Source organism: Jaculus jaculus, chromosome 17, assembly GCF_020740685.1.
Source record: "Jaculus jaculus isolate mJacJac1 chromosome 17, mJacJac1.mat.Y.cur, whole genome shotgun sequence".
Lineage (NCBI taxonomy): Eukaryota > Metazoa > Chordata > Mammalia > Rodentia > Dipodidae > Jaculus > Jaculus jaculus.
In genome coordinates this window covers 56,857,453-56,869,414 of record NC_059118.1, presented here as the reverse complement: position 1 = coordinate 56,869,414, position 11,962 = coordinate 56,857,453, and the positions used below count along the sequence as shown (strand labels likewise).

General features: G+C 44.2%; 1 pseudogene; it reads left to right on the top strand.

Annotated features, from left to right (window-relative positions):
- The first annotated feature begins 10,047 nt into the window (after positions 1 to 10,047).
- Positions 10,048 to 10,459, top strand: LOC101606322 (annotated as a pseudogene).
- Positions 10,460 to 11,962: the final 1,503 nt, after the last annotated feature.

The following is an 11,962-nucleotide window of genomic DNA, read 5'->3' as shown; positions in this document are numbered from 1 at the left end:
ACCACATGCGTGGGTTGCAGTGGCATACGCCTTTAATGCCAGCAGTCTGGTGACAGGTAGAAGGATCACTGTGAGCTTAAGGCCAGCCTGAGAGTGAATTCCAGGTTAGCCTAGATTAGAGTGGAACCCTAACTGGGGGGGGGGCGGAGAACCATGGGGTAGGGAGAATATTTTGGGGCTCTGCATAGTTTCCGAACTATTATTCTTTCTTTTTAAAATGGAGCTGGGGGGAGGGATAAGATGTCTCAGTGGTGAAAGGTACTTGCTTGTAAAGCTTACCAGCATGGGTTTGATTCCTCAGTACCCATGAAACACCAGATGCACAAGTGGCAGCTGTGTCTGGAATTTGTTTCAGTGGCAAGAGATCCTTTCTGTCTGTGTCTCTCTCAAATAAATAAGTGTTTTAAATATTCAAATATTTTATTAATTTAAAAAATCAATAAAGTGGTGCTGGGGATTGAACCCAGGGCCTTATACGTGTTAGGCAAGTCCTCTACCACTGAGCTACAGCCCAGCCTCACCCACTGCAACTCTCATTTGTTGAGCAATGTTGCAGGTGCTGGGGAAGTAAGTCCAAGACGATCTCCCTGTCCTCAGAGGATCCACATCTTTACATGTCTGTGTAAAGCATATGCATCAACCCAAAAGCTGCCTGCTTTCTTACACAGCATGTTTCCAAAAACACATACCAATATCAGGTGCACAACATTTTGCAAAGCAAAGAGTTCTGCTTTCAGAATCCAATTCATAGGATGAAATTTCTCTTACATATGGTGTTGGGCTAAAATCCCACCATCTTGTAGATGTTCTTAGAATGGGGGCGGGGGCGGGGGCTGGAGCTGTGGCTCAGGCGGTAGAGCTGTCTAGCATGCATGAAGCTCTGGGTTCAATCCTCATCACTTCATAAGGAGATGGTGGGGGCTGGAGAGATGGCTTAGCAGTTACGGAACTTGCCGGTGAAGTTAAGGAACTAAAAGGACCCAGGTTCAACTCTCTAGATCCCACGTAAGCTAGGGACAAATGGTGGTGCATGTGTCTGGAGTTTGCTTGCAGTGGCTGCAGGCCCTGGAATGCCCATTCTCTCTCTCTCTAATAATTAATAATAAAATATTTACAAAAAAATAAGTAGCTTGGATATTCCTGTCAACAGCTTTTAAAAAATGTGTCTCTTATATATATGTAATCAGATTTTCTTCTGAAAGTTCAAAACCTGTGTGGTGTGATACATGTGTCAATTTGTGGAATTAAGGCTGTGTGTGAGAGGGAGATAGAGCATGTGCACACACACATGCACACAAGTTGGCACTCCTCTTTTGTGTCCTTTGTCCTTTCCTTTTCCTTTTTTTTTTTTTGGTTTTTCGAGGTAGGGTTTCACTGTAGACCAGGATGACCTGGAATTCAGTCTGTAGTCTAGTCTGGGTGGTGATCCTCCTACCTCTACTCCCAAGTACACACACATCTGATTCCCTAACAAGGGAAAAAGCTCAACCTATCAGTTCACTCCTTTTCCCTTATGGATGAAAGTCCTATTTTTGTCTGGTTTTGCAACATCCTCTGTGGCAAAATATTCTCTTCCTTTGTCCACATTCAGTCTGAAGGAGCTGTATGATCCTGTCCTGCTCAGTACAATGTGTGCAGACACCTAACAGGTCTCCTCAATGCACAGTCAGTGGGTATGCCTCTCCTGTCCTTTGCCCTTTCCTCTTGTCTGCTTCAAATTTGGACACAGGCTGGTGAGACAGCAAGCACCTTGTGAACCTGAAGATGGAAGGGAAACGGATGACGACTAACCGTGACACAGACAAGTCCTGGGGAACTACAGCAGGCCTGAGAAGCGTCCAACCAAACTGCTCATACTGACGGAAAGGTCCCCTGCTTACAGGCTCACCCACCATAGTGCAGGCTCTGTTCACATGCTGACGAATGCAACCCTGGGGCATTGACTCCTACACAGAACTAGGATTACACTAAGGACACTTAGAACTCAATGACCAACGGAAACCAGACTGTAACAGTACTGTTTGGTTTCATACCACAGCGATAAATCTTCGCTATGTGTGGAGTAAGCTGGATTTCTTTAGTAAGCTGCCTCCATTTTCCACATTGGGGTTTTGTACACGGAACCTACAGAGAAAGGAAGCCAGGGTCAGTATCTTGAGCTTCCATCTCTATCTTCCACTTGGTCTGCCACCTTCTTCATCTCTTTTGAGCCAATTTAGGGCTAGGTATTGAGCTCAGAGCATCCTGCATGCTTGGCAACAGCTCTACCACTGAGATACACTGCCAGCCTCTTGACCAATATTTAACAATCCTGGTATTTTTCCCCTTGGTATCACCACCTTCCATGTAATTATCCCCCTAGGGTAATTCTGATTAAATAACAGCTCAGGCAACCAATAGGTGAAAAGTTCTGAGAACTGCTGTCAAAAAGATTTTCTGAGCCGAGTGTGGTGGCACATGCCTTTAGTCCCAGCACTCGAGAGGCAGAAATAGGATGATTGCCCCAACTTCGAGACTTGAGACTACATAGTGAGTTCCAGGTCATACTGGGCTAAAGTGAGACTCTACCTAAATAAACAAAAACAAAAACTACCTCAAACCTAAGTTAATGAGCAAAGTTAAAGTTAATTAGTTACTGAGAAGTATGCACACATAATACAAACTGTGGTGTCCTCGGTTGGACACTGCATCATTAGGAGGATAATGGTGAAAAACCTGATAAAATCCAAATAAGTCGATTGATACAGTTATTCATACTTCACCAATGTTAATTTCCCAAGGTAATAACCATGTTATGCAAAATGATATTGGGGAAACTGTGAAGTGTGCATGAAAATTCTGTGCTATCTTTTCAACTTTCTATTAAATTATTCTAAAATAACTTTTTAAAAGTATGTGAACATCCACATGCAGAATGAAGTCTGATCCAACTCTCCATATATGTAAAAGTCAACTCAAAATGGATCAAACACCTAAACATAAGAGCTAAAACAAACAAAAAAATCTTTATGACCTCAGATTTGGCAGTGAGTTCCAACAGACAGCAAACACACAAGCAAGGAAAGAGATAAACCAAAGATTATCAAAACTAAAAGCTCAAGCATCAACAGACAGGAACAAGACTGGAAAGATGGCTTATCCAGTAAGGCACTTGCTTGCAAAGCCTAACAACCTAGGTTCAATTCCCCAGTACCTATGTAAAGCCAAATGTACAAAGTGGCACATCTTCCCTCCCTTCCCTCTCCCCTCTTGGGGTGTCTGCTTGCAAATATATAAAAACATTTTAAAAAAAAAGACAGGGGCGAGGCTGGAGAGAGGGCTGGAAAAAGCTCAGAGGCAAGGTGCTTGCTGCTCAAGCACAACAACCGGGGTCAATCCTCAGCACCACGAAAATCCAGGCATGGTGTCGTGCACATGGAATCTGCACCTGGGGAGGTGGAAACAGGAGACTCCCGGGAGCTCACTGGCTAGCTAGTCTAGCTGGATCACTGATTTCTAGGCTCAGCAAGACCCCCAGTCTCAATGAATAAGGTGGACAGTGAGTAAAGAAGACATGTGACATCTACCTCTGACCTACACACGACATGTGCGAGTGTGCAATGAAAGATGAATGGATTAGCCCAATGAGGCATATCCTTCCAATGTACTATTACCTATATTAAGAATAAATTATTAGGGCTGGAGAGATGGCTTAACAGTTAAGGTGCTTATCTGTGAAGCCTAAGGACCCAGGTTTGACTCTCCAGATCCCACGTAAGCAGACACATGAAGGCGAGGCAAGCACAAGGTTGCACATGCCCACTAGGCGGAACAAGCATCCGGCCCTGAATTACAGTGACTGAGACCCTAGCATACCAATTCCCTCTCCCTTTCTAAAATTTAAAAAAAAAAAAGTTTTTAAATTTTTATTTATTTATGACAGACAGAAAGGGAGTGAGGGAGACAGAATGGGTGTGTCAGGGTCTCTAGCCGTTGCAAACAAACTCCAGGCACATGCACCACCATGTGCATCTGGCTTAAGTGGGTACTGGGGAAACGAACCTAGGTCCTTAGGCTTCTCGGGCAAGTGCCTTAACCACTAGCCAACTCTCCAGCTCCATTAAAATGTTAATTTTATGTTATGTGAATTTTACTTCAGTAAGAAATGTGTGCACTCCTTTAATCCTAGCACTTGGGAAGCAGAGGTAGTAGAAGGATTTCACTGAGTTCAAGGCCAGCCTTGGACTACGTGAGTTCCAGGTCAGTCTGGGCTAGAGTGAGACTCTATCTCAGAAAAAAAATTGTTTAAATACACTTATATTCTTAAAGAAATCCACAATATGTTACACAGAGTTATATTTATGATATACATATTTACTGAACTATTTTCAACAAATGGCAAAATGGAAGAAGGGTAATAAAACATTAAAAATGTATGTGGTCCTGAGACTACATAGTGAATTTCAGGTCAGCCTGAGCTGCAGTGAAACCATACCTTGAAAACCCCCCATAGAAAATGTACATGGGCTGGCTCAGGGATTAGAGGCACTCGCTGCACAAGCCTGACGGGCACCAGCGTGGAGCGATAGGAACGAGTGAAGCCAGTGCAATCAGCACGTGCACTTAAAAGCCCAGCGTACCTAGGGCAATGGAAGACAGAATCAGAATCCCAAGACTGCATACAGCAAGTGTGTCGTTCACAGGGCCTCACCAAGACGGAAGGTGGGGAGAGATCAACAGCCTCCTGGTTGTCCTGACCTCCACGTGCACAACCCGGGACGTGTGTTCCCATACGTACACACCCCTTGGGGTAAACTATACCCAATGTGTGATTTTAAACATTAGCATATGCATAGAAAGCATAAATTTATGTTTAAACAAACACAAAAACACGAATAGAAAAAGTGACTAATGGATATGCACAAACTTAGCCAGTGGTCTTTTCACCTGAGTTTCACTCAGGGTTTTTTCTTGGACTAATAAATTGCCTAAACTTTCTATAAAATCAAAAATTATTTTCTTTAAGAGTCACAGAAATGGACTGGAGAGGGCTCAGTGGTTATGTGTACTTTCTGCCCAAGTATGAGGGCCTGAGAGGGTTTGAGATTGCCTGAGACTGAATCTCCAGAAGCTACATAAACAGCTAAGCCTGGCCACGCACACACACAACCCCAGGCCTGCAGGGGAGCAGAGACCAGGGAATCAATCAATCTCTCTCCCTCTCCCTTCCTCCCTCATTCTCTCTCTGCCTCTCTCCTTCTCCCTCCCTCCCTCCCTCTCTCTCTCTCTCTCTCTCACACACACATACACACACAGGCCCCCCCAGGGAAAAATAATGCAAGGTCTGGAATCAGTAAGGGTTTGGCTCCAAAAGCAAGTGTGGGAGCGTGATGGAGAGGAGTACCCAACCTTCCACTCTAGTCACGAGGGAACACGGAGCACCTCAATGGCATATGCATCCACCACACACACAAAACCAAAATAAAAATAATCATAGAAATTTAAGTTCAATAAAAGATTTCCTAAGAAACATTTTTTTTTAGCTCTCCATATGCATTGGAACAGAGAAGCACCCCCAGTTTACCCAGTAGGGGAGCTGCTGGTCTGCCATGAACACTTTGGGGCTCGGCTCAGTCTTGCCATTACTGGTCCATATTTTCTTCCATGAGTTGTATTTGTCATATCCATCTTTATGGCTGAAAACAAGAAAACATATCAAATTGTAACTTCACCTGGTTTGGAAAATATGAGGCCGATTGTCAATTTCTTTCTTTCTTTCTTTTTTTTTCTTTTTTTTTTTTTTTTTTGAGGTAGGGTCTCACTCTAGCTCAGGCTGACCTGGAATTCACTCTGTAGCCTCAGAGTGGCCTCAAACTCATAGCCATCCTCCTACTTCTGCCTCCTGAGTGCTGTGATTAAAGGCATGTGCCACCACACCCAGCTGGATTGAAAAATTTTATGTAAAAGACTTCACTCTCCTGTTACAAGGCAGTTACTATGGCACTGTTATCACCTCTCACAAGCTATATGCTCTTGTCACTTTCAGCATCTAAAACTAGTAAAGTAGGTAGGTTTTATGTAGTCCAAGCTGCCCTTAAAACTTGGTATGTAGTCAAGGATGGTCTTGAATTCCTGCTTTTCTTTCCTGCCTCTATGTCCAAGTGCTGAAATTATAGATGTATGCCACTACGCCGTTTTTTAAGGAACATTTAGACTATTTTTTATATGTACATAGCAAACCCTACAACAGACATTAAAATTTGTATCAGTAAGCCAAAAAATGGTGGCTCATACCTATAATCCCAGCACTCAGGAGGCTAAGGTAGGATTGTGGTGAATTTGAAGGCAGCCTGCAGTTTTAGAGTTCCAGTTCGGGCTGGCCTAGAATGAGATTCTGGGAGGGGGGGGGGGAACGGGACAAAAACAAACAAACAACAACAACAAAAAAAAAAACAGTTGGGAGTGGGGGCACATGCTTTTAATCCTAGCACTCAGGAGGGTAGGAGGATCACTGTGAGTTCAAGACCAGCCTGAGACTACACAGAAAATTCCAGGTCAGCCTAGGCTAGAGTGAGACCCTACCTCAAAAAAAAAAAAAAAAAAAATGTTAACAGATGAAGTAAAATGTAATAAAAATATTGTTAAGATCAGAAGGAAAAACAAAGAGGAACAAGCAGAAGAATGTATCATTAAGGAAACAGTAAAAACAAAAGCCAGGCCTAGTAGTGCAGGCCTGCAATTCCAGCTACTGAGGAGGCAGGGCCAGGAGCATCACAAGTTCAAGACCTGCCCGGGCTACAGAAAGCATTAAAGGTCAGCCTAGACAACTCAGTGACATGGACTCAAAAGTAAAGGGGGGGGGAGGGTATCACCATGGGATATTTTTTTAAATCATGGAAAATGTTAATAAAAATTGTGAAAAGAAAAAAATAAAAAAGACTTAAAAAAAAAAAAACCATAAACAGAGGATTCAGCACTTGCCTAGCATGTGCAAGGCCCTAGGTCCAACCCCAGTACTCAAGAGAAAAATGGTAGTAAACTTAGTCCACACCTACAATCCTAGCACTCAGGTGGCTGAGGCAACAGGATGAGTGCAAGGCCAACCTGGGCTAGTGAGACATTCTCTCAAAAAACTGTTAAAAACCTGTTTAAAAATGTACTTATTTATTTGCCCATCTGTGTGGAGGGGGTTTGCCAGGGTCTTTTGTCACACAAATGAGCTCCATACGCTTATGCCACTTTTTGCATCTGGCTTTACATGGGTTTGGGGAATTGAGTCAGTGCTTGACAGGCTTTGCTGGCAAGTGCCTTTAACTACTGAGCCCTCTCTCCAGCCCTGAAAAAAATCATTTAATTACTTTGATTTATTTGAGAAAGAGTGGGTGCCTGAGTGTAAGTCAGGTCTCTTGCCACTACTAATGAACTCCTCGGTCCTGAAAAACAGTTTTTTAAAAATAAAAATGAGAACTGGAGGGATTACTTAGCAGTTAAGGGGTTTGCCTGCAAAGCCAAAGGACCCAGGATCAATTCCCCAGGACCCACATAAACCAGACGCACAAGGGGGCGCACGTGTCTGGAGCTCATTCGTAGTGGCTGAAGGCCCTGGCATGGCCATTCGCATTCATTCTCTATCTCTCTGCCTCTTTCTCTTTCAAATAAGTATTTTTTTTAAGTATGCCGGGTTGCAGACTGTTTTTGGATTGTGGAATACTTGCATATGCATAATGAGATACCTTGGGATGGGACCCAGGCCCAAACATGAAGCTTGTATGTTTACTATATACTTAGAGCCTGAGGATCCTTTACTGTGGTACTTTATGCTCCTGAGTGCTTTGCCTCAGAGGCCCATCGCATGAAGTTGGGTGTGGCATTTTTCACTTCCAGCACCATGCCAGTCCTCAAAAAGTTTCAGATATTAAGCATTTTGTATTTCAGATTAGAGACATTCTAGCTATTAGACATAGTGAGGATACCAGGGAGACTTAACCTAGCAGCTGTCTGGGGCACTGGGGTTGATCAGACCAGGACTCTGGAGCACCAACGGCATCTTATGAAGGATGCAGTCATGCACTATACTTGCTACAAGTCGCTTTGTGAAAAGACTCTAGTGTTAACAACTGGCCACCTGCAATCTGGACATTAAGCAGGCAGTCTGGGAACGGAACTGGGCAGACAGCTGACATGGCAAGAAAATAAAAAGTAGCACCACTATGACCATGACCACCTTCCTGTGTGCAAAACCAAATAGGAGCCAGGCGCAGTGGCACACTCCTGTGATCCTACCGCTCAGGACGCTGAGGCAGAAGCACTGTGAGTTCAAGGCCAGCCTGGGCTAAAGTGAGACCTCACTTCAGTATCTTAGCAGTTGAAGGTGCTTGCTTGCAAAGGCTGACAGCCTGGATTCAGGACCCTAGTACCCGCATAAAGCCAGATGCACAAAGTGGCACACACATCTTGACATCTCGAGTTACAGTGGTAGGAGGCCCTGGTGCACACATACTCACTCTGTTTCTCTCTCTCTCTCAAACAAAATAATTAAAATTTTAAAAAATCTCCCCCAAAAGATGATTACCAAATTCTATCACATACGCTGCCTTCACTGAAGATTTTTCTCTTAAAGTTAAAAAACACCTAATTTGTGACATGCCAATAAAAGCAATCAGACTGCCGCTGGTCTGGAGTTTTGCTTTTTAGTTTTTTTGTTTGTTTTTGAACTCTCTCTCGTCCACCTCTAGAACGCTGGAATTGTAGGACCAGTTGACACAGAGCTGAGGAACAAATCCAGGGCTACACGCATGCCGGTGAAGTGCTCTACCAACTGAGCCACATCTCCTGACTAGCTTCTGTCAGACCTGCGCATGCACAGGGAGGGGAGACACGCCACATGAGCGAGACCAGTGAAAAGTAAATGTATGCTGCTCCTTCTTGGGAGCTCACGTCCCCTCTGCTGCAGCCCCATACTTCACCCCACCCTGAACCCCCAGGACAGGACCAAGTCTGCACTGCAGGTTTGTCTGGAGTGTGACTTCTCACGCTAGGCAAGGTACAACAACCAGGGAGTGCTGAGGCGGCTGTGGTGAGTAGTGAATTCCTGACCACTCTCCATCATTGGGTGTGACTTCCAGTTTATCTACCTTTAAGAAAACCACCTTCGAAGATGGTATTCCCACATATGTTCCCATGGGGAGAAATGCACGACCAAGGTTTGCCCAACCCAACAGACCTCTCAGAAGCACTGGCAAAGCACACAGGACACGTGGCTGTACAGCCTGCCTTTTCACAGTTACTGCACTACTTCTCTGACGCACCCTCTTCCTCCTCATCTGTGGCCTCTGCTGCTTTCTTCTTCGCCTGTAGAAGAACAAGGTGAGGTTAAGAGTTCACTGGACTGATGGCAGAGGAAGGTTTACTGCTTAAGTCACACACACATTACAAGTTTGTTTTCGCGGGGGCATGGGAGGGAGGCTGAACTCAACGTGGATTTTACTTAAAGATTCTCTAAGGCTGGCTTTAAGCACAGGGGCTAAGAAAAAGGAGGAGAAAGAGGGCACGGGCATGGCTTTCTCATGGAAAAGTTGCTCAGGTCAGAATCTGAAATGTCAATTTATTTTTGTGGTGCTCGCAATCAAACCCATAGTCTCACACATGCTAGGCAAGCACTCTACCAACTGAGCTCTACCCTCAGCCCCAAAAGTTTACAGGTGAAGGTCAATGGCATCCTGCACAGGACCAGAACTGACTAGTACAACTTCAGCAAATAACTGTCTTGCTAGAGAGCTAGAAACAGCACTTTCATGACAGGTAGCTCAGAACTAAAACTCACAGAAGCCATTCTTAGAAAAAAAGTGACATCAGAATGTCCATATCTAATTAAAAAAAATGTTGCTTAAATAAAAAGTGACATCAGATGAGATAAATCATTCTTAAATTTATTTTCCTCTCTCCTTACTTAGAACCCTTAAACCTTTTCAGTATGTAATTTGTTATTTAAAACTAGAAAAATTCTAGAAAACTAAAGCATTAAATTTAATAAATAAGTTCTTTTCCTCCTTTGCTGCTTGAGGATCACCGTCATCATGAATGACACAGTAACTATCCGGACCAGGAAGTTTATGACCAACCGTCTGCTTCAGAGGAAACAAATGGCCATCGACGTCCTTCACCCGGGGAAGGCTACAGTGCCCAAGACGGAAATCGGGAAAAACTAGCCAAAATGTACAAGACCACACCAGATGTCATCTTTGTATTTGGATTCAGAACCCATTTTGGTGGGGGCAAGACAACTGGCTTCGGCATGATTTATGATTCCTTGGATTATGCAAAGAAAAATGAACCCAAACACAGACTTGCCAGACACGGCCTGGATGAGAAGACGACGACCTCAAGGAAACAGCGGAAGGAACGCAAGAACAGAATGAAGAAAGTCAGGGGCACTGCCAAGGCCAGTGTCAGTGCCGGCAAAAAGGCAAAGGACTGAAGACTGACTGCGGTGACTTAATCTGCCACAATGCTGCAAATGTTTAAGATGACCAATAAACTATAAAAACTAAAAAAATAAAAATAAATTAACAAATAACTACCAAAAAAAAAAAAACCTGCCAGTATCTAACAGTACTCAACCCACTAGAAGCTCAAGTCTGAACTCTTGAATGGCATCCAAGCCAAGCACGACTTGACTCCAGAGTGCACTCTAAAAGCAGCACCCACCTTTGAGTCTCCTGTCCCCCAAGCTGGCCACAGCGCCCAGCTGTGAGTCTCCTGTCACCTACGCTGACCCACATTGTGCCTCCACCTTGCACTTCTCACCACCAGCTCCACAACTGTTTTCTACACATTTTCACTTTACCATGTTGTGTTATGACCTGAATTTCCCCACTAGACTGCAAGCAACTTGGGAACTGGGGTTGTTTCCTCCCCTCTCTAATTCCCCAATGTGATCATAAAAGATTTGCTGAATGAACAAGTGACTCCTCCCTGACTCCCAGAGCTCCTCAAAGGCAGGTTATCTGGAGAAGCATCAAAAACTCTCCTTTCTTTGTCTCTCAGGTTGCCATTGTGTTGGGAAATGTGAGGAGGGGGGAATGTGGAGGGAGAGAGGGAGTAGAGGGAGAGAGAGAGTGGAGAAGGGGAAAGGGAAGTGGAAAAGGAAGAGGAGGAGGGATGAGGAAGGGGGAAAAACCAAAGTCATATTATCCCCAGAGTCTCTGTGTTATTTAGCAGGTATGAGCACATGCTCTGCACATGCACTGCCTGAGTGTCAAGTCACTAATCAAGTTCCTCAACCTCTATGCACCTCCTGTTGCCATAGGTAAAATGCGCCAGCCAGCCAGGTAAGGTACTTGCAAGGTGGAGACAAGAAGATCCACAAGGTTAAGGTAATCCTCAGCTACATGCTCAATTGGAGACCAGCCTGGAATTCATCTCAAAAAATTCAATTCTTTCAAAATGAAAAGAAAAGTGCTCAGCGTAAATGAGACAGGCTCTGTAGTTATCCTTCACCTTCTCTGACATGCTTACTACACACAACACTGAGTGGGAAAAAAAACAAACAAACAGGGCATCCGATTGAATGAGGAATGTGGAAGCAGGAAAGTGGTGCCAAAAAGTATAAACTGCACATAATCCTGGAGAAAACCTTAAGGAACTTGTGATCCTACTGCTTGATATCTGCCAATTGTATTGCTGCCTAATGATGCTCACATATTATTCCCATCGTGGAATCCACCCTGATCCTGAGAATCTCGACATCGATACTATGGGTGATTTTCCTTTAACAGTTCACTTCCTTAAAACCAACATCATGGCAGCTGCAGGCACGTAACCCCACATATAGGGGATAGTCTGGAGGTTTCACTCAGTTGTACAGGGCCAGCTCAGCAGTCATGAGGTCCTGAATTCAATCCCCAACACACACACACTTAGTTCTACAGCATCCATTATAATGCTGACGCGTAATGTTAGAACTGTCTACCTACAGTTACTG